Source organism: Podarcis gaigeae, assembly GCF_964106915.1.
Source record: "Podarcis gaigeae genome assembly, chromosome: 11".
Classification (NCBI taxonomy): domain Eukaryota; kingdom Metazoa; phylum Chordata; class Lepidosauria; order Squamata; family Lacertidae; genus Podarcis; species Podarcis gaigeae.
This window is the reverse complement of record NC_139687.1, coordinates 50151210-50175433: the sequence shown is the minus strand read 5'-3', so window position 1 is coordinate 50175433 and position 24224 is coordinate 50151210. Positions and strand designations below refer to the sequence as shown.

The 24224-nt window shown below is 44.5% G+C and overlaps 1 protein-coding gene and 1 long non-coding RNA gene across 25 annotated transcripts in view; one reads left to right on the top strand and one right to left on the bottom strand.

Moving 5' to 3' along the window:
- The window catches only part of NEDD4L (NEDD4 like E3 ubiquitin protein ligase), a 257321-nt gene that overhangs the window by 135146 nt on the left and 97951 nt on the right, over positions 1–24224 (top strand). The window lies entirely within an intron of this gene.
- Positions 277–11890, bottom strand: LOC310827238. Its single transcript, XR_014556245.1, has 3 exons — positions 8785–11890; positions 6829–8439; positions 277–6539 (listed from the first exon to the last, which is right to left on the bottom strand). It is a non-coding gene; the product is annotated as an uncharacterized lncRNA (long non-coding RNA).

Sequence of the window (24224 nt, the reverse complement as noted above, 5' to 3'; positions counted from 1 at the left end):
ACAAATATGCTTTGCGTAGTTTGCATAATTATTTGCAACTCATAATGCTAGCAGGAACTATATTCCTCTAGAACAATCTCGGAGCATCTTCGGTTCATTAAGCTAAAATAGCTTTCAGCTATGACTGCATCCATTGCAATGTTTTGAGGTCTCCTAGCAACTCACACGTTACTTAAGTCAATGTTACGTCATCCAGGGTTACAATAGGATTTAGTTTTACGAAAATCTGTAAGCCACTGTGCTGCTGTTTATAAATAGTGTCCACTTTGTTTAAAAAAAAAAAGTTGCTTCTTGAAAAATAAATAGAACACACACACACACAGTGATCAGAGTAATTCTCTACTGTGTGTATGAAGGAACCACAATTTTGTATTGGGAATTATAAAACCTTTAAGTGAAATGATTCACAGGGACTGTATTGCTTTCTGTCTAGTTATAACTTTGTAGTGGCAGAAGCGAAACTGTTGTGTTCTGCTCATTCCATTTGCGTTTTATTTTTTTAGCCTTTCGTTGTTAACAACGCGCTAGCATTTTAATTTGAGGCAATGCACATCTTTGGAGGGATAAATGCTTTTACATTCTACATGCATGATGTGTCGAAGCGGAGCTTCAACCCAAATAACATTACTTAAGAAAATGACAAAAGAGAAAAGGTAAATACTCTGTTCAATTATTGCACAGTGGCATCTAGAACAGCAGATACTATGTGAACACATGTGCAAGAATGGAACTTTAGCCATTTCTTGCTTCCATCACCATACAAGCATCGCTCTCTCAGGCATGCTTAAAATGTATTTCAACAAAAGAAAGCAACGCCTGACTATGGGAGGGCAATGTGATGACTGCTGCTTTAATCGCGAGAGCTGCATCCTAATTTTACTTCTTGGAATGTACATACATCTACATGTCAAGAAGACTGAAGAAATAAACTTAGTTACTTTAGAAGCAATGCCAACTTCCTTCTCTTTTAGGAATTGTGTGGTCCTATATAGCGTATGTAGAATTTTCTCTAGATTTCCCGGGAGTGGGGTGCTATAAGGAAGGGACCAGCAAACATTTTAATTGGTTTGCTTTCTCCTGGGATTTTACTGCCCCTGCCAAATCCTCCAGGTTTTATCGTAGACATATCGAAATTGCATTAAAATGCTTATTACGGGCGCTGAAGATTTTAAAGGGGAAAGGGCCCCTCTGCATTGATGCTTCTACAGCAGTAATAATTTTGAACGAGCTATCTAAAGCAGATATACGGAGTGTTAAGTGTTGAGCGAGCTTTAGATATTCCGGAGGGTGACTGAGAGAGGCAAGGACCGTGTTGGAATTATGGACCAAATTCTGCCTTAACTCTTGAGCCTTTGAGTGGGGCGAATTTCATTATTTTATGTGTATTAATTCACAAGTGATGAGAGAGTGAGCGGGCATGCACTCTCCACAGGATCGTGTAACAGCCTTGTCAAAGAAATTTTAAAATGTTGAACTTCAGAGTGTGTAATTAAAAAAAAATATGATGCATATTTTATTAGATGCATGTCCTTTGCCATTCTGAGAATTGGAGGAGGCTGAGCACTTTTGAATTAAATAAATGTGTATGCCCTTTGATTTGAAAAAGCTGACAATAGAACCAGACCAGAGCAGAAAAATGCAGCTGGGGAAACTAAAATTGGCAGCTTTTTTAAATACCAGCTTTATTCCAAGTGAATGTACATATGTACACATAGATAAATGAAAAAGGGTATCTAAAGGCTGTATATCTTTCCCCATTTCAGGGAAATACTTGATGCTATATTGTATGTACATACAAAATAAAGGCTTAAAAGAAGTCAAATATGCACATCTGCATCAGCTTAGTCTCTTCAGAACGTAGACAATAATTTCACAGACAATAATTGCATACAATCAAAGATTGAAGTTTCCAGCGGACAGTGCCAATGATATAAGTATAAAAAATCTAAATGGCAGATCTGTGTTCGATGAAACAACAACAAAAAATGTACAGCAATGTGTGAACATTTTTGATTACCTGTAGAGCCTGATTATTCAAAAATATTCACCATATAGCAGACAGCACTGATTGTTCCTTCAGAAAGTATTATGGGTTTGCACTGCAGAAATGGCAGATTGGACAACCCTCTGGGGGACTCGCTTAACACAATTAAAGGCGTCACTATGCTCTGTAGACCAGTCTATAATAGTTAATAGATTCAATAACGTACTTGCCAAACAAACACTGTTAGCTGGCAAGCCTTGATATTAGGTACAAATTGCCACCTTTCAGCAGTTGACAAATATAAACCATGTTGATGCATGCACACTTTGGACTCAGTTGCATTATACATTGAAAACTGTGCCATTATCACTTTAAGCAGACATGGCTTCCCCCAAAGAATCCTGGGAACTGTAGTTTCTTAAGGGTAGTGAGAGGTGTCAGGAGAGCCTGCACAGAACTACAACTCTCAAGAGTGCTTTATCAATCAATCCCTCTCCCTGGGGAACTCTTGGAATGGTAGCTCTGTAACTCTCAGCACTACAGTTCCTAGGATTTTTTGGGGAGGGGGGCCTGTTTGTTTGTTTGTTTGTCTGTTTGCATCTTTTTGTTATTCGTAGAATCATAGAATTGGAAAAGTTGGAAGCACCTGCATTGAAACTATTGACCATCTAGTAAGCTTGCAGAATTATATGCAAACTACAACTAGTTTGCATATATTCTAAATTAGATGGGTGTGCAACACAACCTGTTGGACGCAACTTTTTCACATCTGATGCATGAGATTTCCCATCGACACACATTTTCATAGATAAGTATGTCGAAGGGAGGACCTTCTTTGCACTTGAATCTGATAGACCAGTAACTCCGTCTTTCCTACACAAGCGTTCCATTCTACACTTTGTGACTTTGGTTTTTTTTGTGTGTGTTTTAAAATGGTAAGCGGCCTCAGGTGCCTTGGCAGAGAGGCAATATACAAAATGCATTAAACAAATAACGCTCAGGCGCACACACGGCACAAACCCACACTTCCTTAACCCTAATACAGTCAAAGCCGCGAGGAGAAATTCGGTATGGGCTTAATGGGTTGACATTTTCCATTGTATATTAACATTCGGGCGCTTGAACTGAGGCAATGAGCACGGCCAGAGCATTCTTTAAGTAAGCATTTTCCAGATATTCATCTAAACTGCTGCTGTCCCTCATCCAAGTGCCTGTCTGCTTTTTTGCTTAGCTTAGTTGCGCAAGAGAGCTGAGGGCTTAGAAATGAAAACTCTCTATATCGAATACACTTAACTGTGGACGCATGTGTGCTGTATTTTCTGGAGGCTGAGAGCGGCTACTGTGCGGAAGCTCAGTTCAGACACTGAACCAGAGTGAGCTGTGGTAAGTCTTCAAGTGGTTTGCCATCATCCCATTTGCTTCTGTTGCTTGACCATGGGAGGTAATGAAATTTGAAGGTTCCGCTTTTGGTTTTTAAAGAAACCACAGCTTTCTTATTATATTAGAATTTTGGGGGCTGGTTTGTTCTAACTGTGATTAGTTCAGACAAAGGAGGCTCTAGCAATGGTTTCAGATTCTCGTTTGTTAGCTAGCCCGCAGTTAATTGAAGATGGAAGGAGGGGAGAGAGTGAGGCTGCAGCTTGTTACCTTATCATAGCACGAAACCATAATTATAACTGGGCTATTATGTGCTTTATTTATGAACTGGCCGTTAATAAATGTTAATCCAAAAGTGGGATGTTGTCTTTTTAAAAAAACCCAAAACAAAATTGGAGCTTGAATCGATTAGTAAAAAAAACAAAAAAAACACACAACTTGATGGACTGTTGTTGCTACTACTAATAATAATTTTAACACAGTCTCATAAGATTGATTAGTCAAGGAGCAATGCTTAAGCAGTTTTGTTTTCTGTTTATCAGTCATGTTTTCTGTTTCCCATACTGCACCAGCTCAAAGAATGTTGGAGAGAGATGCCTTGACTGTTCTTTTAGCATTCTCCCACCGTAGTCCATTTTCTGCAGTTTTTTGTCCTTCGCAGAGAGGTGGCTAGGGCTGTGCCTCGTGCAAGCTTTATCGTAGCTCAAGGAAATTTCCAGTAAGCTTCTTAAAGTGTGATGCCAGTGAGGAACAGCGTTGCACTCATATGCACCTATCCCATTTCAAGTGGATGTTAGCAGAAGGGGAGAGTCACTCCATTAGAAAGTCACCTCAATCTTATTTTGGGAAACCCTTTAAATCTGTGGTGGGAGAGGCTTCTGCGTTTAATCAAACCAAACCCGTAGAGAAGAATATATTTTAGGAAAGCTGTTCAGGCAAAATAGCTTCCAATCTCTTCCCCGGTTCAGCTAGTCTGTGATTATTTGATTGATATAGGACCTGGGATTTGGTCTGAAGGCAGCTGCTGCTTCAAGGCTTATTTATCTGGAGTGAAAACATTCATGCGGGCGTCTGTAGTCCTATTGCTACTGAGTGTTTATGACCTTTCAAATATCTTCTCTTTTGGTCCGAAGAGCTTTCACACAGGCAGGATGCATTTCATTAAGAGTTACCATAAAACTGTTAGAATTCCGGCTCCATGATTGCAGTCATGGAATTGTTGTCTATCACATGATGGTGTATGTTTTCATTCCACAGAGTGGGAAGTGACGGAGACAGGATGTTTGTGTTACTGTGTTCCGTGAAATGGGACTATTGTCCTTTATTCCTTTTCTCTTTGCTGTCTGATGCTAGAGAGAGAGGGAGCCATGTTGCAGTTCTCCGTGTGTTTATATGTAAATAAAGTAGATTAGCCAAAATGCTGAGTTGCTGAGGTCTGTTACGCAAGCTGCGAAGACTCTGCGGATCCCTGAGTGTGCCGATGTCTGTCGGCATCGGTCGCTGTGATGTTCGGGCAGAAGAAGCTCCCGAACGAATGACCAGGAGGGAGAGAACATGCCAGACGGGCATGTATCTCTGCCAGGGTCCTACTCAAGTGTAGGACGAGCTCCTGACAAAAACTAGAGAAGAAAATAGGAGCACATTGACCTAATATTTAAGTGCAATGCCTAATCTGTAGATGCATGTGTTTGGAAGGCCCGTTCTGGATTCTGTTGCGCTGATATTTTGCAAAGAAGTCTTTTCTGTATTTGTCTCTGCTGATATTAAAAACTGGGCTATGCTGTATTTTAGTACACGTCTTCACGTCTGCTGTATTGGTCTATAAAAGCAGTTTGGGTGAGGAAATGCCGCTATGTATTTAGTTGACGAGGGTCTGTCTGAGAGAATTCCAGACACCCTTGGCAAATAAAAGATTCTAGAGCTAGAATTTCAGAGGAGCTGCTGACGAAGACATGGACCTTTAGAGGGCTTTAGAACATGGGTCTAGCTTGGTCACAAAATGCCCTGTGTCTTTCGTCCATTCTGTTGGATTATATCAAACTGTTAAATACCTATGCAAGGACTTTCTGGTGACGGCCATGGCTTGTCACAATACAATATGATACGATAGGGTAATCTTTATTGTCATTGTCCCATACAGAATATTGATTTGTATACGAGCGGTGGAGGGATGGCCGGTGCTGGGCTGCCGTTAGCAGCAGTTCTGCAGGAATCATTTTGCAGCCGCAGGCAAAGCTTAGCAGGTGGTCTGTCCCAATTTGCCTTTGAGCGATGACTCTAGGTTGCAGAATGAGAGTTCCCTGTCCCTACAAACACATCACGTATTCCAGGCTTATGGTAGAGGTCTTAGTGGTTTCTCCTTCATTGCTAATTCCCCCCCACCTCTTGTTTATTTAGTATTTGGTGACATACTGTTGTGGCAGTCTTCTTGGATTTTGACTCTTTTAAATAAAAGGTAATTTTAGGCAACAACCCTTTCCTTCTTTTTTCTTTTTGAAAAATGGAAACAAACAAAAAGTGAGGTCCACTTATTTGTTCTTTCTATATAACTTTACAGGCATGAAAGCTCCTTTTGTAAGCAGGAAATATGAGTAAGTCATATTGCTGAAATTAGCTGTTCTCACAGTTCCCTTGTGAAAGGATACTTGTTGATGATGGGTTTTTAGGAATGCCGTCTATCTGTTTTTGTCTCTTAAGCCAGGTGTATAATGCTTCTATAAATCAGAGTGTCAACCCTGGCTTTTTAAAGCAAACATTCTGGGTTCAAGGTATACAGATTATATTTGGCATGTACTGGTTTAAAAGTAGGTAATCAGATTAAGATACCGGATGCTCAACAGATATGAATTTATTTATTGAATCAACCAAGAAAGTAATGAACTTCCATATTAACAGAAGTCAGCCCTTGAAATAGCTTCTAAACCATCATGGACAAATGTGTGTTTTTGGATATTTAGCCTGAAAGTGCATGCTACCTTGAACCTCAAATGCCTTGGCTCCTGAACAAATCTGCTCCCAAGCTATCAAAACCCGGAAGTGAGTGTTCCAGTTTTAGAACGATTTTCAGAAGCCAAACATCTGGCTTGGCTTCCGATTGGCTGCAGAACCACTCCTGCAACCAATCAGAAGCCGTGCCTTGGACTCCCAGAATGCATTCTGTTCAAGAACCAAGGTACAGCTGTACAGTGGTGCCTCGCAAGACGAAAACAATCCGTTCCGCGAGTCTCTTCTTCTAGCGGTTTTTTCGTCTTGCGAAGCATCCCTATTAGCGGATTAGCGCTATTAGTGGCTCTTAGCGGCTTAGAAAAAGGGGGGGGAGTGAAAAAAGTTGCAAGACTCGCAAGACGTTTCGTCTTGCGAAGCAAGCCCATAGGGAAATTCGTCTTGCGATGCGCCTCGAAAAACGGAAAACCCTTTCGTCTAGCGGGTTTTTCGTCTTGCGAGGCATTCATCTTGCAGGGCACCACTGTATATTCTGTGGTGACGCTGTTGACTTCGTTCCCAAACCTGTTGAATTGCTGTCATGTAGTTGTAAAAGGGACCACATTGAAGGAAAAAGGTGCAGATACAAAGGGGTCCCGTTGGAAAACCCAAAAGTGATCTCTCTGACTAATACATGTATTTAATTTTCAAGCAATTTCAGAGTGATAGGTTTTGAATAATGGAGATCTTTCTGCAATAGTTAGTTTCTGCTCTTCACATAACAACATTTTTGTGAATCAGCTCATATAACACTGTAGCAATACCATGGCTGGACTGGATAGTGGAAACTAATACTTTTACTTTTTATTTTTATTTTTGTTATTAAATTTCTATACTGCTCTTAATCTGAGGATCACAGGGCAGGTTCCAATATAAAAACACAACATACATAACTTAGTAACAAACAAGCAAAATACTCCCCCATGGTTATTGAACCTAGCTGTAATTGGTGTACTCCTATCTCCTGCTCTCTGTATAAAATTGCAGAGCTGCGATACAGAAGGGGAAGTTTCTCTTCATGTAGTAATATATGTTGTGACCTAGACGTACCATAGTGCATGGATCGAGGATGTGAAATTTGTAAGTTTTTTTGCTTGCAGATTTAAAGGGTTCCTAAATGAACAAATTGAGGGGAAAAACACAGCTTTGTAACTTCAAGTATCCCTGGGATAGCTCAGTTGGTAGAGCACGAGATTCTTAATCTCAGGGCCGCGGGTTTGAGCAAACAGATTCCTGCATTTCAGGGGGTTGGACTAGATGACCCTCGTGGTCCCTTCCAGCCCTACAATTCTATGATTCTGAGCGTGTGGAAAAGGTTGAAACGTGGCACTCCTGCTCACTTCTGCTTGTGGCCTTTTGGACATATGCTTGGGGTATTTCCAATCATTCTCTTTCAGGCTGAAGCTCTTAAGTCTAGAAGATAGCTGCGTGTGGCCTCTCTAGTACTATCCTGTTTAACATAGTTTTGTGATGTAGGCTGAGGATAACGAAGTGTGTGAAGCTTTCTCACAGCTGTGCGGGGGATAGGTCAGCAACAACAAGGGCAGGAGAACCAGCACTGACAAGAGTATGAATGTAGGAAGCTGACCTATAGAGTCACTTCATCTAAGCTGCTCTGACTGGCCTTGGGACTCTTAAGGTCTCAGGCAAGGTATTTTCCAGCTGCTAATTGGAGATATTACAAGGCCATGAGCTCTGCTGCTGACCTACAGCAGCATGGGAGGGACTAGATGGAGAAATGGAGAAGATGGTGATATCCAACAGCTTAGCAAGATTCAAGATGCCGTGTTATTTCTTCTTATTTCAACTTAAAACCCCAACCTCAAGCATAAGGAATAATAATAATAATAAAAATGAGTCCAAAGGTGAACTAGATTACTACAGGACAGTTACAGCATAAAGTCTACAGTTGGTAAACTGGTGGAAAACATAATTAAAGAAGGAAGTGAAAGCATGAAGAAGAACAAGCCTTGCTGAGAAGGAACCAGCATAGCTTCTACAATGAAAAGTCCTGCCTGGATCAATATTTTGAAGTTCATTGATATAATTAATAAATATTTTGATCAGGGTGGCCTGTAATACCTAACAACAACAAACTTGTTAGGGTGTGAAACCTAAGACGCTGGCAAGTTAGCAATGTCATGTGACTTTAAGTAGTCAAGCTCGTTAAGTTGTTAAGTTGCTCAGTATATAAAATGTGTTTGTTTTCTCTGCCTGTGGGGCGTGAAGCAAAAATGTCTGAAAGCTCCGGAGGTGTTTCTGTTATCTTTCTGCAATAAACCTGTCTTTGGAAAGACAGGCTTCCCTGTGTCGTTATTTCTTTGCTGCTGAGACTCTGAAGCTTGTACTGCAACAAGAATCTCTGCACTGGACTTAATTAATGCTCTGCAAAGAGAACTGTTGCTGGTTGCACAGCGGAAGCGTTTACTGGACGAGTACACAGACTCTCTTAAAACTAACAACAACATGTTATTGTTATTGTTATTATTATTACCAGAGCCACTCTTATATACAGTGGTACCTCTAGTTACAAACTTAATTCGTAAGCTTTGGTTAAGCCCCTCACCAAAGGCTTCTGAGTAAGTTTAGCAATTGCCCGGTAAGGGGATAGACCATTTTGCAGACAACAGAAAGCAGAGGGAATAAATGAATGAACAATCCTCACAGTGGAAGTTAGCAAACAATATTATTCCTGAAGGATTTGTATGTGAATCGTGGCTTTCATAAGTGAACTGGAGCCAGATGAGCACTGCGGTAGCACAGTTTGCAAATGGCATGCAGGCAATGACCGATTTACACATGTTTGATAGGTGCATGACTGTGCATGTGTGTATATCACAGCGACCTGGAAGTGGCCAGAAAAGGTGGAGGAACCGGCTTATGTGCACTCTGCTGTCACCCACAATGACCCGAAATGCAGCCTCCATTCAAATTGGGATGCCTGTATAGCTGTCCAGGATGGGGAAAGAGTCCTAAAATAATTTATTTAAACTGGAGGAATAGGCAACAAAATGGCAAATGAAGTGTAAAGTGATGCCCTTGCAGCAAAAAAATCCCTAAATTCAGAATATACTGACAGGGTCTGAACTGGCAATGACTCCCCAGGAAAGAGGGATTGGGGATGCTGTCGATTACTCAGCGATAAATGTCAGTTCGTTATAGGGCAACTCTGAAAAACCCAGTAATGCTAAGGATTGCTAGGAAACTAATTGAAAATAAAACGTTCAGTATCACAATGCCTTGTTATAAATCTATGATGCAGCTGCGTTTGGAGCAATGTGTGCAGTTCTGGTGACCATATCTGGAAAACAAAAAATATGGTAGAGCAGGAAAAGATGCAGAAAAGCAGAATGATCGAGGTGTCTTTCCTGTGAAGAAAGTCTAAAGTATTTGGGACTTTTGAGTTCAGAGAAAAAGTGACCCAGAAGGTGACATGATAAAAGGTTTTTGCACAGTACTGAGAAAGTAGATAGGGGGAAGTTTTTCGACTCCTTTCTTACTGTACCTATTAGAACCTGACCAATGAAACTTTATGGTGAGAGATTCTGGACAGACAGATGAAAGGAAGTCTTTTCCCCACACGTAGCATAGTTAATTCGCAGAATTTGCTGCCACAAGATGTGGCGGTGGCCACTAGTTTGCATGGTTTTACAATGCATGGAGGAAGAGGATATAGATGGCTATTAGCCATGAAATCTTAATTTCCCAGGTAGCTGGGAGGCCACTCAGTGATTGGGAAGGATATGGAGCCACAGTTGGAGGCTATCTGTGCAATTAGACGCCTCTCTCTCTGTGTGTGGCCCAAAATGGCCAAGCTGTCTCTGTGCCCCATGCTTCAATAAATCTGGCTGTGTTGTTCATTCGGAAGCGTTTCAATGTAAGACTCAAACGCCGCTTATGGACTCATATCTCAGTAGCTGCCTTGTAAAGCTCATTGCAGAGTTAAGTATGCAGCCATACAATGCCAAAGAAAGAGGTTTTTGCATGTTGTTTTGCTTGCAACGTGCCTCTTGCCGCCTGATGCCCTATCTTCATTAAGTTAAGAGTGTGAAACAAAACAAAGGAACAGAACAGATCTATTTATAAGAGGTGTGTGTGTGTGTTTATGGGGCAGGGGGATGGAGAGAAGGGTTGGTTAAGCTAACCAAAAGTTTTCAGCGGCGTTGTCAGAAGAGAACTGTTAGTTCAAGCGCCCCCCCCCCCCCAGCTTCTGGGCTCTTGTATGCCTTTTTCTGGTATGTATTCCTCTTGGACAGCAAGCTACAGCAGCCCTGTGCTGGCTAGGTGACATCAATCAAGATGCCTGTGTCTGACGCCAGCCAAAACAGATGTTGGAACAGGAGGAGGGATAAAAGAATTCAGTGTCCTCAATTTGTGCTGCCAGCTTCATTTTCCACGGGGCTGGCGTTATAGGGGTAGCTGCTCTTGTACTACTATTTAGAATATTTTTCCCCTGCACCGGGAGCAATGCAAAATATTAACAGCCCTGATTTAATCGTATCCACTATAAATATCAAGTTACCCATGCACTGTGATGAGTGTGTGCGCATATATAAGTATGTGTGTGTACATAGCGTTTGTGCGTGCACGCATAATCTATGCACACATCTGAGTGGATGTCGCCAACAACACTTCCCTTGTTGCATGGCTTGATTGCATAGCTGTGGTGGGGTTGTAGCACACATTCAGGCAGCCTAGAATTCCAAGTGTGCCCTATCCTGTAATCACTGAGGTTTACCACATAATGTACAAGCCATCTGAGGGAGGGATGTGGCCAGCTGCCCAGAATTAAACAGAAATCGGTAATATTGCATATGGGGTTGCCCATTGTAATTAGAAACTTGGGAATTTCTAATTCAGTCTGGACCAGGATTGGGGAGCTGCTCTGGGACAATATGATGTTGTTGGTCCACAACTTCTATAATCCCTGATTATAATTTAGGCTGATGGGAGTTTGGGGAGGGGGGTCTAATGGCATTTGGAGGACCACAGATTCCCAAATACTGTTCTAGACATCTGTAACTCTTGTTGTCTCCGAGAGAGTGGGGGTCCAGATGGCTCCTCTTGTGTGTTGAAAGTATGTGTGAATGGAGTTCCGTCTGCTTCCATTTCCATTTGCACATTCAGCATGTGAAGGGGTTGTGTGAGGGAGATCCTGGTTTAGTCAGGACCTCCCTTGTGGAGGAGCTCTAGGTGTGTAGAATAGTATTATGAAACCTTGAGTCCCCAGAGGTTGCTGGATTCTTGTCACTCATCATTCCCAGTGAATTTAGTCCGTGGTCACAGAGGCTAGAAGTTGTAATTCGACAGCATCCTGGGACCCAATGTTGAAAAACACCAGTGAACCCCTTCGCACAATATCTGAGTATGCAACAGTGGGAGTTGGCAGGCGATTCTGCATGTCCACCACCCCCATTCTTTCAGTCTATGTGTATTTGGGGTGGGTGATATCTGCATCTCCTTTATATTCAGCTACCTATGTGAATGATGCCTTCAGGATCTTGAAACAGCCACATATCTAAGCTGCTGTATCTAATGCAGCTTTTTTCTAACACAGGGTCCTTGGTGGGGAAACTAAAATGAAAATAAAACACGAATGAGAGCTGAACTTGATGGCCTGTATAAATTACACAAATACATATACATATAAATATAAATACATATAAATATAAATATACAAACGTATATTCCCCAGTGTCTGCTTGTTTTGCGGGATTTATTCCTGATTGCTATTTTCTGATCAACTCCCTCCTCTATAATATCTATAAAATATATTTTTGAATTGTAATGACGAGAACTCTGCACAGTGTTCCAAGTGCAATCACATCAGTGTTATGATATTGGCAATTTCATTTTCTATCCCTTTCCTAATCAACCCTAGCATAGAATTTATTCATAGCTGGCACACACTGGGTCAATATCTTCATAACACTACAATTTCAGTAGCCTTTTCCTGAGGAGACACAATGTGAGTTTAAACCCCATGATATGGTTATATTTATTTTGACCCAGTACTTCACTTCCTTACATAGAGTCACATTTGTCATCCAATGCTCATTCATCCAGATTAGAGACATCTTTTTGGAAATCCCTCTTTGCTTTTACCACTCTGAACAATTTGGAGTTATCAGCAAACATGGCCACCTCACTACTCACCATTAACTCCAGGTAATTGGAGTTGTTGTTGACTACAAACCCCATCATCCCCAACCAGCGGTCAGGAATGATGGGACTTGTAGTCTAGCAACACTATTGGAGAAGGCTGCTCTATAAGAAGCTTGTTTTAATTATATGCAGAAGGTAGGTGTGTGTGTGTGTGTGTGTGTGTGTGTGTGTGTAAATCAAAGTGCAGGCATAGAGGTATGTTCCAGAGAAAATGGTACACTCTCTCTCTCTCTCTCTCTCTCTCTCTCTCTCTCTCTCTGTGTGTGTGTGTGTGTGTGTGTGTGTAAGTTTTGTGAGCTTGAAAAGTAATTCATTTGCTAATAGCTTTATTTTATTCCATATTGTATCATACCTCCATGCTGGATCAGAACCCAGTGATGGAAGTTTCTTCCCGGAGTACAGCATGGATTGAGTTGAAAATAAGTATTAAGAAATATTGATTTATTGCATATGGTGAATAATTAACACTTGGACAAGTTAATCAGTCGACACTAATGCCATGCAATGTGAAAACTCATTCACCTTAAAAATAAATATTGAGATTTCGTCTTACTAGTAATGCAGTTCTTCCACAGGGTAGCAAAGTGACTAATCTGTTATCAGAAATGTCTCGGTTAAATGTTCCCTCAGTTGCAAAGTTGCTAGGTGGTGTTAAGGAAGCCGTTCTCAAGAACACCTGCAATATGCAGATGATGCTGATTAGATCAAACCTTACAAACTTCTTGTGAATATAATTCACGCAAAGTCCTTTAAAGTGTGCAAAATGATGCCTAACTTTCAACTCTGGCTATAGATCAGGGGCTGGTCCACCATCCCTTAGACCATGTGGTGGGCCGGACTATATTTTTGGGGGAGAAATGAACGAATTCCTATGCCCCACAAATAACCCAGAGATGCATTTTAAATAAAAGGACACATTCTACTCATATAAATGTCCTATATGCCAGGTACTGAAATTCCTGCTGATGTATTGTCCAAGGTTGTATCAAGGGATCAACACTGTACCTATGTGCAGAAGTTGGGTTTGTACTGATATTGTACGAACACGCTGCCCAGTGACTCTGCAAAAAACAACATTTTTTTTTGCAGGCTTCTGGCGCAGCGGAAGCGTGCTGGGCCCATAACCAAAAATGTTGTTTTTGCAGAGTCTTTTACGCAGTGGAATAATGAGCAGTACGTGCCACATACTCTACATTACTTTATTTACACTTCAAAGCTGAGAGATTACATACATGCATCTTGCTTCTGCTGCGAGCAGAGAAGCATCCTCTCTCTTCGGAAACACCGAGAGAAGTGAGAAAAACAGGAAACCAGTGTACGTCACATCCAGTCTCCCTTTCCCGTGGGAAGCCCAACAGTACGCTGACTGTGGAATGTAAACACCTGTCTCGTGACAAGCACTTCGCTGCACAGTGAAGGAAGCAGAAACCAACAGTAAATACATACTGATTCCCAGACCGTCCACAGGCGGATAGAGAAGGCGATTGGGCCGCATTCGGCCCCCAGGCCTTAGGTTGCCTACCCCTCCTATAGATACTGAATATAGTATTTGAAATTTTCTTTTTTAAATTACATTATGTTATCTGGTGGCGGTTTCCTTCCTTATTAGCCTCATTTTAAAACACGAACCTTCATCTTGTAGGGGTAAACCTTGAATTTATGCATAGTTAATACCCTATTGTATTTCATTACTCTGGAGCACTTGTAAATTTCAACCAGTTTATAAATAGTGCAGTCACTTCACAAGAATAAATCTACTACCAGTGTTGCTGATCAAAAGTGTTTGAGCTGTAAAATGTCAGCTGTCTGATCTGAGACTATTTGTGCTTATACAATATCCTTCCACTTGAATAGCATGTACTAAATGTCTTGATTTCTGAACAAGGAGATAAGAAGGCCAGTTCTATATGTGTGGCAGAATGAGGGTGGCAGGACAGACCGTACCAATTTAGACTGCAAATGGGAGATACCACTTCTGAATGCTGTTCCATTTAAAACAAAGCACCCAACACCCTGCAATTATCCAGCAAGGGCTCTATTAGAACCTTTCTCCCTAAATCACAGAAGGGATAGTTTTATTAGGACCAACCAACGTGTCACAAAATAGCGAGCAAGGTTTTGACTTTTTCATGACATCAAGCTGGAGGCTATACAAAACATGGTGGGGTGGCAGGAAGTTAGGCCTTATCAGGGAGCACCAAAGTGCAAGAGTAAAGGTAAAGGTACCCCTGACTGTTAGGTCCAGTCGTGGCCGACTCTGGGGTTGCGGCGCTCATCTCGCTTTATTGGCCAAGGGAGCCGGTGTACAGCTTCCGGATCATGTGGCCAGCATGACTAAGCCGTTTCTGGCGAACCAGAGCAGCGCACAAAAACTCCATTTATCTTCCCGCCGGAGTGGTACCTATTTATCTACTTGCATTTGACGTGCTTTTGAACTGCTAGGTTGGCAGGAGTGCAAGAGTAGTGGATGCAAAATTTTAGATTAGCCTCTGCTCATGTTTGGCATGTCCAAAGTCCGTTTTGGGGGCCTAATCCGGTCCACTGGTCGGTTTAATCCAGTCCCTGTGGCAGTTCAATCCCTCACGCATGTTCACGTCATCATATCTGGCCCTCTTTGAAAAAAGTTTGGACACCCCTGGCTTATGCATACCAAGGGCTGCAGAGACAAAGAAGCCATGTTGGCCCACCCTCTCATTCTTATTTCCACCGGTGTTCCTTTTCCTGGAATCATGCTTGTTGCAAAAGCAGAGCACCTCTGTGCGTGGGTATTTGCAGAAAATCTTGTCTGATCCAGCTCCAAGTCTTTGCTATTCTTTTTATTCAGCTTGGGTGGAATTTGCTGTTTGCGTGTTATTGATAGGCTTTTGCAATTATATATAAACTTTTGTTATGGAAATGTTCTCTGACCTCAAGGCAGAAACAGATTTTGTTTTCTGTTGGATTATTTTAATTCTAGAATTATAACAAATGAATTATGCTCTCTGTTTCCGTAAACCAGAAATGGGTGTTTCGCGGACATCGGCACTACACACAACCATAACAAATAGAAGCAGCTATAAAACATGTCTGGTTGGTTGGCAAGCAATACTGGAACCTTGCAAATGCTTTCAGAGCACAGCCAATGCTAACGGAAGACAGATTATCCAAACCATTGCACTTCTAGAGATCAGCAGTAACATTGTTTATGAGAGTTGCCCAAATCTTAGTGGATTTCAGGGACATATTTGGGGCCCAGTGTTTTCATGCTGGGGACAACATACAGTTTGCACTGAGCTCAGTGAACACATTTGTGTGCATGCGAGTTCATGCGTACGTGTATGTGTGTAGCTTATATAGGACTTCTGCAAATTTCTCTTTGGGATGTGTAGGTGGACTAAAATCTTCTGCATCCTTCCCAAGAAGCACAACTGAAAAGGTCCTTATTTCTTTGACGTTAAAAACAGTTCATTGGGAAACATTCAAAATTAGGTTTCATTTAGGGACTGCAGTTCCAAACACACTTACCCAAATGTAAACCCCTGTGGACACAGTGCAGGTTACGTCTTAGTAAGCAAGCATGCATCATAAATCTAGCCTCTAAAAACTCAGTTTTCTTCAGTTATTGTTGAATTATTGCTTTCAGCCCACAGTGTCCTCTATAAAAATGATTAAGCCCTGCAGTGTATAAGATACTTATCATATCACATACACATGCATCACAAATATTCCTGAAATGTACCATGTGGTGTTATAAACTGCTTTTTATGATAGGTTCTTCTTTAGCACTGTTAACCAATTAAAAGCAAAAACAAAAATCTTTTGTTGATTATGAGTATTGAGTTTTAGTCAGTTGATTAATGAACTGATTTGCAGACTTTTGCAAAAATAGTTCTGATGCTAACTGCTCCCCCTGCAATTTTTTAACCTATTGCATGCTTTGCATTTTGTATCTTTTGCGCATTTTAGATGTTTGGCATTCAGTATTACCTCCTTCTTGGTCATTAGGCAGCTTTTATGTTGCCTGTGTTATGTTGCCTGTGTTAGCTTCACACTGATTTCTGCTTATTTTATGTTGATAGTATATGTATAATAATAGTTTTAATTGGAGTGTATTCTGTGTTTCACAGATTTTAAATATTTTGTGAAATGCTTAGAGGTTGGTAGGCAGCAAAAGATGTTGTCAGGGGCTCAGGAGCAGAGGCACAGGGGAGAGAGGAAACGGAGAGCGAAGGGGAAGAATCTGAGGGCAGCGTAGGGGAGTATGACAGTGGCCCGAGAGATTCCATGAGCTTCTCCAGCGATTCAGAAGATTCCCAGAGGGGGGCGCCGATGGCCAGGGCAAGGGGGGTCCCAGGGGGGACACTCCAGAAGCAAGGGGCCAGCGGGGACTCCCAAAGCAGCAGCGGGAGATCAGGACCAGTTCCCCCACCAGAGCGTAGTGGGGGGGGGAAGAGTCCCATGTATCAGGGCCAGCGTCTCCTCCAGTAGGGAGAGAAGATGAGTCCGGGCTGACCACGCCTCTATCAGAGAGTGAGGGAACGGAGGGGAAGTCAGGTCCAGCTAGCCCCCCCGAAGGGGGAAGCAGTGACAGGAGCAGTGTAACGGTCAGGAGGAAGGTTGCCAGCTGGGCGCGCGCGCCAAGTTCAAATGTACAGGCGCGCGGGACAGCAGAAAACCCGGATTGGGAACCAGGTCCTAAAGCCCGCCGGAGGCAGGGGGAAGACTCAGGGGACTCAGCGTCAGAAGAGTCTAGAAAGGGGAAGACCCCAGTGGACAGGCGGACTCAGAGGAGGAAAGAGCAAAGGAAGAGGTGGCGCAAGGCTAGAGTCTTAAACTGGTGTCTGGGGGGAGGAGATTCAGACGGAGCTTCAGCGGTCTAGAGTTCAAGACGTAGAGCTGTGCGCCGCGGCTTTGAAATCGAAACTGAATTTCAATAGACTTTTGTATATATAAGAACCGGCGTTGGTCCTTTGTGAGCTGGGACCTCGGGCAGCTCTGACAGATGTAATCAATGCTTAAATTCTGACCAGTTTTTGCTAGATTGATTTTTTGTTGTTGTTTAAACCCCACCCTACCCTTTTTAAGGTAACCAATTCATTTAAAAAAGCACACCTTTGTAGCTCTGGTTACCCTCTTCTGTTTCAGGCACCTACAGACATAGGGCTTTGTGTTGAAGCTTTTCAGCAATAACTTTGGTCTTGTGGTTCTGGTAACTTACTGCAACATGATCACTCCTCCGTGGGAATTGTAGCTTGCAGAAATACTAGCCAATATATCCACCTGGGTGATAGAAACATTTAATGACTTTTCCAAATCGTCTCTGGTCATTTGATGATGTTGTGTTATGTGGTCAGTGAAACACAACGCACCGTTGGGATTAACCACTGATTCTATGTGCCTTGAACTGTTGTCAGTGGCAAATGCCCAAGTGTGTCGCATGTTAGAGGAGGATACGAAAGAGAAGAAATTAGTCCTTAATCATTTGGAAAACGGGAGACCCTTTCTCCCTCAAGCATACTATTATGTTTTAGTGCTCCCTAATTAATGTTTTTTCTTTCTGTATCTTTCTATTGTGCCTTGAGGATTATAGCCAATTATCATTCACAGAAAAAAAAAGGCATTTATGCCAGGAGGTGGGGAAATGTACAGTGGTACCTTGGGTTAAGTACTTAATTCGTTCCGGAGGTCCGTTCTTAACCTGAAACTGTTCTTAACCTGAAGCACCACTTTAGCTAATGGGGCCTCCTCCTGCCACCGGAGCACAATTTCTGTTCTCATCCTGAAGCAAAGTTCTTAACCTGAAGCACTATTTCTGGGTTAGCGGAGTCTGTAACCTGAAGCATATGTAACCCGAGGTGCCACTGTATATGTAAGAGTGTTGATGTTAGAAGCACTTGGTTGCAAATTATTTTAATAGAGCTGCACTTGGCAGTATGGTTTGGACCTGGTTTGCAGATACAGTGGAACCTTGGTTCTTGAACGTCTTGGTACTCGAACGTTTTGGCTCCCGAACACCAAAAACCCGGAAGTGTTCTGGTTTTTGAACGTTTTTCATAAGCCAAACATCTGATGCGGCTGTCTGCTATTGTTTCCAGGGCCCCTGTGCCAGTCAGAAACCACTGCTTGGTTTCTAACGTTTCGGAAGTCGAACGGACTTCTGGAATGGATTATGTTCGAGAACCAAGGTACCATTGTACGCTATGGCTATTGTTAAATCTTGGTTAGCAGTACACAGATCATGCTAAACCTTGGTTAAGGTTAGGGAGCCAGTGGAAGAGAAACATGCAGTGTAGGTGCAAGGAAGGAGTCAGTACCATCTCCCGTTCTAGGAGAGCCATGGTCATAGCCAAAGCTTTCGGATTTGCTTCATTTGAATCCCCCCCCCCTCCCCGAAACAAAATTGGGAGCCAGCTTAACTGGTATAACAGAAGAACTCACATGCTCCCAATAAGCAACAGCAGCCAGCTCATAGCGATCTGGACAAGCTGAAGTTTGAAAACAGTTTTAAAAAGGATTTTTAAGTAACTAATGCTCAGTCTGAAAGATGTGCTCTATCCAGTGCTCCTGTTGCACCAGTGGAACAGACTTCTGCTAGAACAAAGGGACTTCTCTGTCCTTTACTGTCCCCTGCAGCCTCCATGTACTTTCAAAACCTGCACAGGAAGGTTTGGGGTAGACCAGGGGTCGGCAACCTGCGGCTCCGGAGCCGCATGCGGCTCTTTAACGCCTTTGCCGCGGCTCCGGCAAGCCTCGCGCCCCAAGCCTCGCGCGCCCGACGGGAGCTCCTGCCGGGCGCGCAAGGCATGCAGACACTCGCCCGAAGCACGGGGAGCCCTCCGGAGGGCTCCCTGTGCTTCGGGCAACAGGCTGCCGCCCCAAGCCTCGCGCGCCCGACGGGAGCTCCTGCCGGGCGCGCAAGGCTTGCAGACACTCGCCCGAAGCACGGGGAGCCCTCCGGAGGGCTCCCTGTGCTTCGGGCGGCAGGCTGCTGCCCCAAGCCTCGCGCGCCCGACGGGAGCTCCTGCCGGGCGCGCAAGGCTTGCACACACTCGCCCGAAGCACGGGGAGCCCTCCGGAGGGCTCCCTGTGCTTCGGGCGGCAGGCTGCCGCCCCAAGCCTCGCGCGCCCGACGGGAGCTCCTGCCGGGCGCGCAAGGCTTGCAGACACTCGCCCGAAGCACGGGGAGCCCTCCGGAGGGCTCCGCGTGCTTCGGGCGGCAGGCTGCCGCCCCAAGCCTCGCGCGCCCGACGGGAGCTCCTGCCGGGCGCGCAAGGCTTGCACACACTCGCCCGAAGCACGGGGAGCCCTCCGGAGGGCTCCCTGTGCTTCGGGCAACAGGCTGCCGCCCCAAGCCTCGCGCGCCCGACGGGAGCTCCTGCCGGGCGCGCAAGGCTTGCAGACACTCGCCCGAAGCACGGGGAGCCCTCCGGAGGGCTCCCTGTGCTTCGGGCGGCAGGCTGCCGCCCCAAGCCTCGCGCGCCCGACGGGAGCTCCTGCCGGGCGCGCAAGGCTTGCAGACACTCGCCCGAAGCACGGGGAGCCCTCCGGAGGGCTCCCTGTGCTTCGGGCAACAGGCTGCCGCCCCAAGCCTCGCGCGCCCGACGGGAGCTCCTGCCGGGCGCGCAAGGCTTGCAGACACTCGCCCGAAGCACGGGGAGCCCTCCGGAGGGCTCCCTGTGCTTCGGGCGGCAGGCTGCCGCCCCAAGCCTCGCGCGCCCGACGGGAGCTCCTGCCGGGCGCGCGAGGCTTGCAGACACTCGCCCGAAGCACGGGGAGCCCTCCGGAGGGCTCCCTGTGCTTCGGGCGGCAGGCTGCCGCCCCAAGCCTCGCGCGCCCGACGGGAGCTCCTGCCGGGCGCGCGAGGCTTGCACACACTCGCCCGAAGCACGGGGAGCCCTCCGGAGGGCTCCGCGTGCTTCGGGCGGCAGGCTGCCGCCCCAAGCCTCGCGCGCCCGACGGGAGCTCCTGCCGGGCGCGCAAGGCTTGCAGACACTCGCCCGAAGCACGGGGAGCCCTCCGGAGGGCTCCGCGTGCTTCGGGCGGCAGGCTGCCGCCCCAAGCCTCGCGCGCCCGACGGGAGCTCCTGCCGGGCGCGCAAGGCTTGCACACACTCGCCCGAAGCACGGGGAGCCCTCCGGAGGGCTCCGCGTGCTTCGGGCAACAGGCTGCCGCCCCAAGCCTCGCGCGCCTGGCGGGAGCTCCCGCCAGGCGCGCAAGGCTTGCGGACACTCGCTGGGGCTGCAGGCTGCTGCCCACAAGCCTTGTGAGCCTGTGGGAACTCCCGCCGGGCTTGCAAGGCTTGCGGATAGCTTCCTGAAGCCTGGAGAGCGAGAGGGGTCGGTGCGCACCGATGCCTCTCGCTCTCCAGGCTTCAGCAAAAGCCTGCATTCGCACCATAGGACGCACACAGATTTCCCCTTCATTTTTGGAGTGGAAAAGTGCGTCCTATGGAGCGAAAAATACGGTATATAGCATGTCTTTGTTGCTGGCTGATTTGCTGCTATTGCTTTGCAATTTGCAGCTACTGTTTTGAAGGGGAGTGAAGAACACACACTCAAAAAAAGGTAACTTGTTAATATAACGTTTATTTCTATGAGGAGGAGTAATTCTGAGGGGTCAAACAAAAAATAATTAAAAAGTGTCAAAAAAGTTATTTTTATAATGACGAGGATAACATTGGGCTAAGAAACAATGTATGCAGTGTTATATTTGTTTTAAATGTCGCAATGGTTTTGCGGCTCCCAGTTGTTGTTTTTTCTTCGGAAACAGGTCCAAGTGGCTCTTTTTGTCTTAAAGGTTGCAGACCCCTGGGGTAGACCATGGGTAGGCAAACTAAGGCCCGGGGGCCGGATGCGGCCCAATCACCTTCTAAATCTGGCCTGCAGATGGTCCGAAAATCAGCATGTTTTTACATGAGTAGAATGTGTGCTTTTATTTAAAATGCATCTCTGGGTTATTTGTGGGGCATAGGAATTTGTTCATTTCCCCCAAAAAATAGTCCGACCCCCCACCGGCCCCCTGCTGAAAAGGTTTGCTGACCCCTAGGGTAGAATTTCTAGGCCAAAGCATAGGGGGCTGCAGCAAGGAGGGGACATTCTTCTTATGCAGCACTGCATGAAACTCAGTGAACATAATTCAAAGCATAACATAACCCATTTCAACACAACCTCTTTTAGAATACCGTACTTTTCTGTGTGTAGCACACCCTCGTATATAAGACGCCCCCTATTTTGGGGGACCCCAATTTAAGAAAATGACCCCTATCCACTACCCATTTATAAGACGCCCCCAGTTTTTTAACCTTATTTTAGAGTCAAAAAACATAGTCTTATACACAGAAAAGTAGGGTAATTGTGGCAATAGATACATTTGAAAATTGGTCTTTAAAAAGCCGAAAGGAAACAAACCAAAAAAAGACCTTTCCAACTTGCTTCTAGCTAAAGAAGTTTTTAAATAAACAGTTGAATGACTGTGAACCAGAAAGAAAAGCAGGGTGGGGGGATATTACTCCCCTTCCCTCCCCCCACAGAAATGAGAAACTGTGCTTAAGGTTTAAACTGATACACATTGCAAAAACCAAACAATAAATTTGCCAGCATGGAAATACACTCATAATCAGCAATAGTTAAGCATTTTTTTAATAAACTGAAGTGAATGATTTTGAATGCATTCACACACACACATGCTGAGCTTGATTCTAACATATTGTATGCAAAATGACTTTACAATTCAAATTCATTTAGAGCAACTTAGGGGACACTATTTAGAGTAACAACCCAATTCTAGGTTTAGGCTGCAATCCTCTACATCTGGCATCCCCAAACTTGGCCCTCCAGATGTTTTGGGACTACAATTCCCATCATCCCTGACCGCCGGTCCTGTTAGCTAGGAATCATGCGAGTTGTAGTCCCAAAACATCTGGAGGGCCGAGATTCAGGGTGCCTGCTCTACCTGCTTTCCATCATGGAACTAAAGGTAAAATAGATAGGGCACTCAGTTGATGTCCCAGTGACCAGACCCGGATTTGCTTAGCTTCAGCCAAGCCTCGGTTAAGGGAGTCTTCCCTTCCCTTCACTGGAAACATGATATTTTGATTAATGCCTCTGGCCATCCTTTATGTATGTTCGTCTGGCTGCTGAGCTGTGTTGGCATCTCATTGAGCTGAAACTTTATTCTGGAGGTTCTGTTTTGTTTTAATCTTCCAATTCAGGGTTAGCCAACATGCTGCCCTGCAAAAGATGATAGAGACCCAACTGCTATGAGCTCCAGCCAAGATCGCCAGTGGTCCAGGATCATGAGAGTTCTGGTCCATCCCCATCTGGAGTGCCTCCCATTCGCTACCTGTGCTCTAATTTCTTAAGACATCCTTTCAGTCCATATGAGTGGGATTCCTTAAGCATCTATTGTCATCAACCAAGTCTTTTCTTGGTGTAGGAGTCTAGTGCTGGTGCATTTATTTATTTATATTTATATTACGTATTTTGTCTTCTCATTTTGTATTTTTATGTTGTGAACCACCCTGTAATCTTCAGGTGGAGGGCACTACAGTGGTACCTCAGGTTAAGTACTTAATTCGTTCCGGAGGTCTGTACTTAACCTGAAACTGTTTTTAACCTGAAGCACCACTTTAGCTAATGGGGCCTCCTGCTGCTACCGTGCCACCGAAGCCCGATTTCTGTTCTCATCCTGAAGCAAAGTTCTTAAATTGAAGCACTATTTCTGGGTTAGCAGAGTCTAACCTGAAGCGTATGTAACCTGAAGAGTATATAACCTGAGGTACCACTGAATACAAATAACAACTACTACTACTACTACTACTACTACTACTACTACTACTACTACTCTTGGTCAGTCACACAGTTCAGCTATGGACTATTTCCTCATTCATCCAACTCTTCAGATTTCCCCTTTTAACTATAACCGACGCTGCTTCACATTTCTCTCTCTGAACATGGGCAAGTGCTTTTTCTTAAGGCAAAGTTTCATTCAGCTGCAACAGAAATGAATAGTTCTACAAACAGATGTTTTCTTGCTGGCTGGGTTGCTAATAATGCATGTTGAAGTTTATTGTTTCGTAACGTCTTTTTCAGTGTACTTGACAGACAAACACAAAAGGATTATGGAAATTAAAACACTTGACTAGCAAAGCCATTCGGCTCTGATGGTTTAACTGTGTGTAGATGTCTTACAGCATTTTCTGAGAGTGTTAAAAAGAAACACCCTTTAACTGCATTTGCGTGGCCTATTCTTCTCAGCAGTCTCTTTCTGCTTAAAAACAGGAGAAAAGAAATGGCTGGGTCATTTTTCCAAGGCAATGCATTGTGCTCTTAAGTGTATGCAAAGCAGTAAAAACTCTCTATTTCCATAGTCAAGAGCAAACATTGGACTGGATAATGATGGAGTTAAGTGCCTCTGATCTTGCGGCTGGGCTCAACTGTCTTTAAGTTCACCCCCAAAGGGCCAAGAATATCTGTTTTGGAGTCAAGGCAATGTAGGAACCTGCATTGCACTGAGACAGGCCCAGTATTGTTGCTGCCGTTTTGACTGGCTGCTTATGTTACCGTGAGAAGGCATGGAATGAATTCCTCAAGGCTCAGAATACATGTGAACATGTATAATGTCCACTATTTATACCCGAAAGAGCGTCTTATACCTGGAGGAGCATCTGCACCCCCATCGTTCTGCCTCGACACTGAGGTCCAGCGCCGAGGGCCTTCTGGTGGTTCCCTCACTGCAA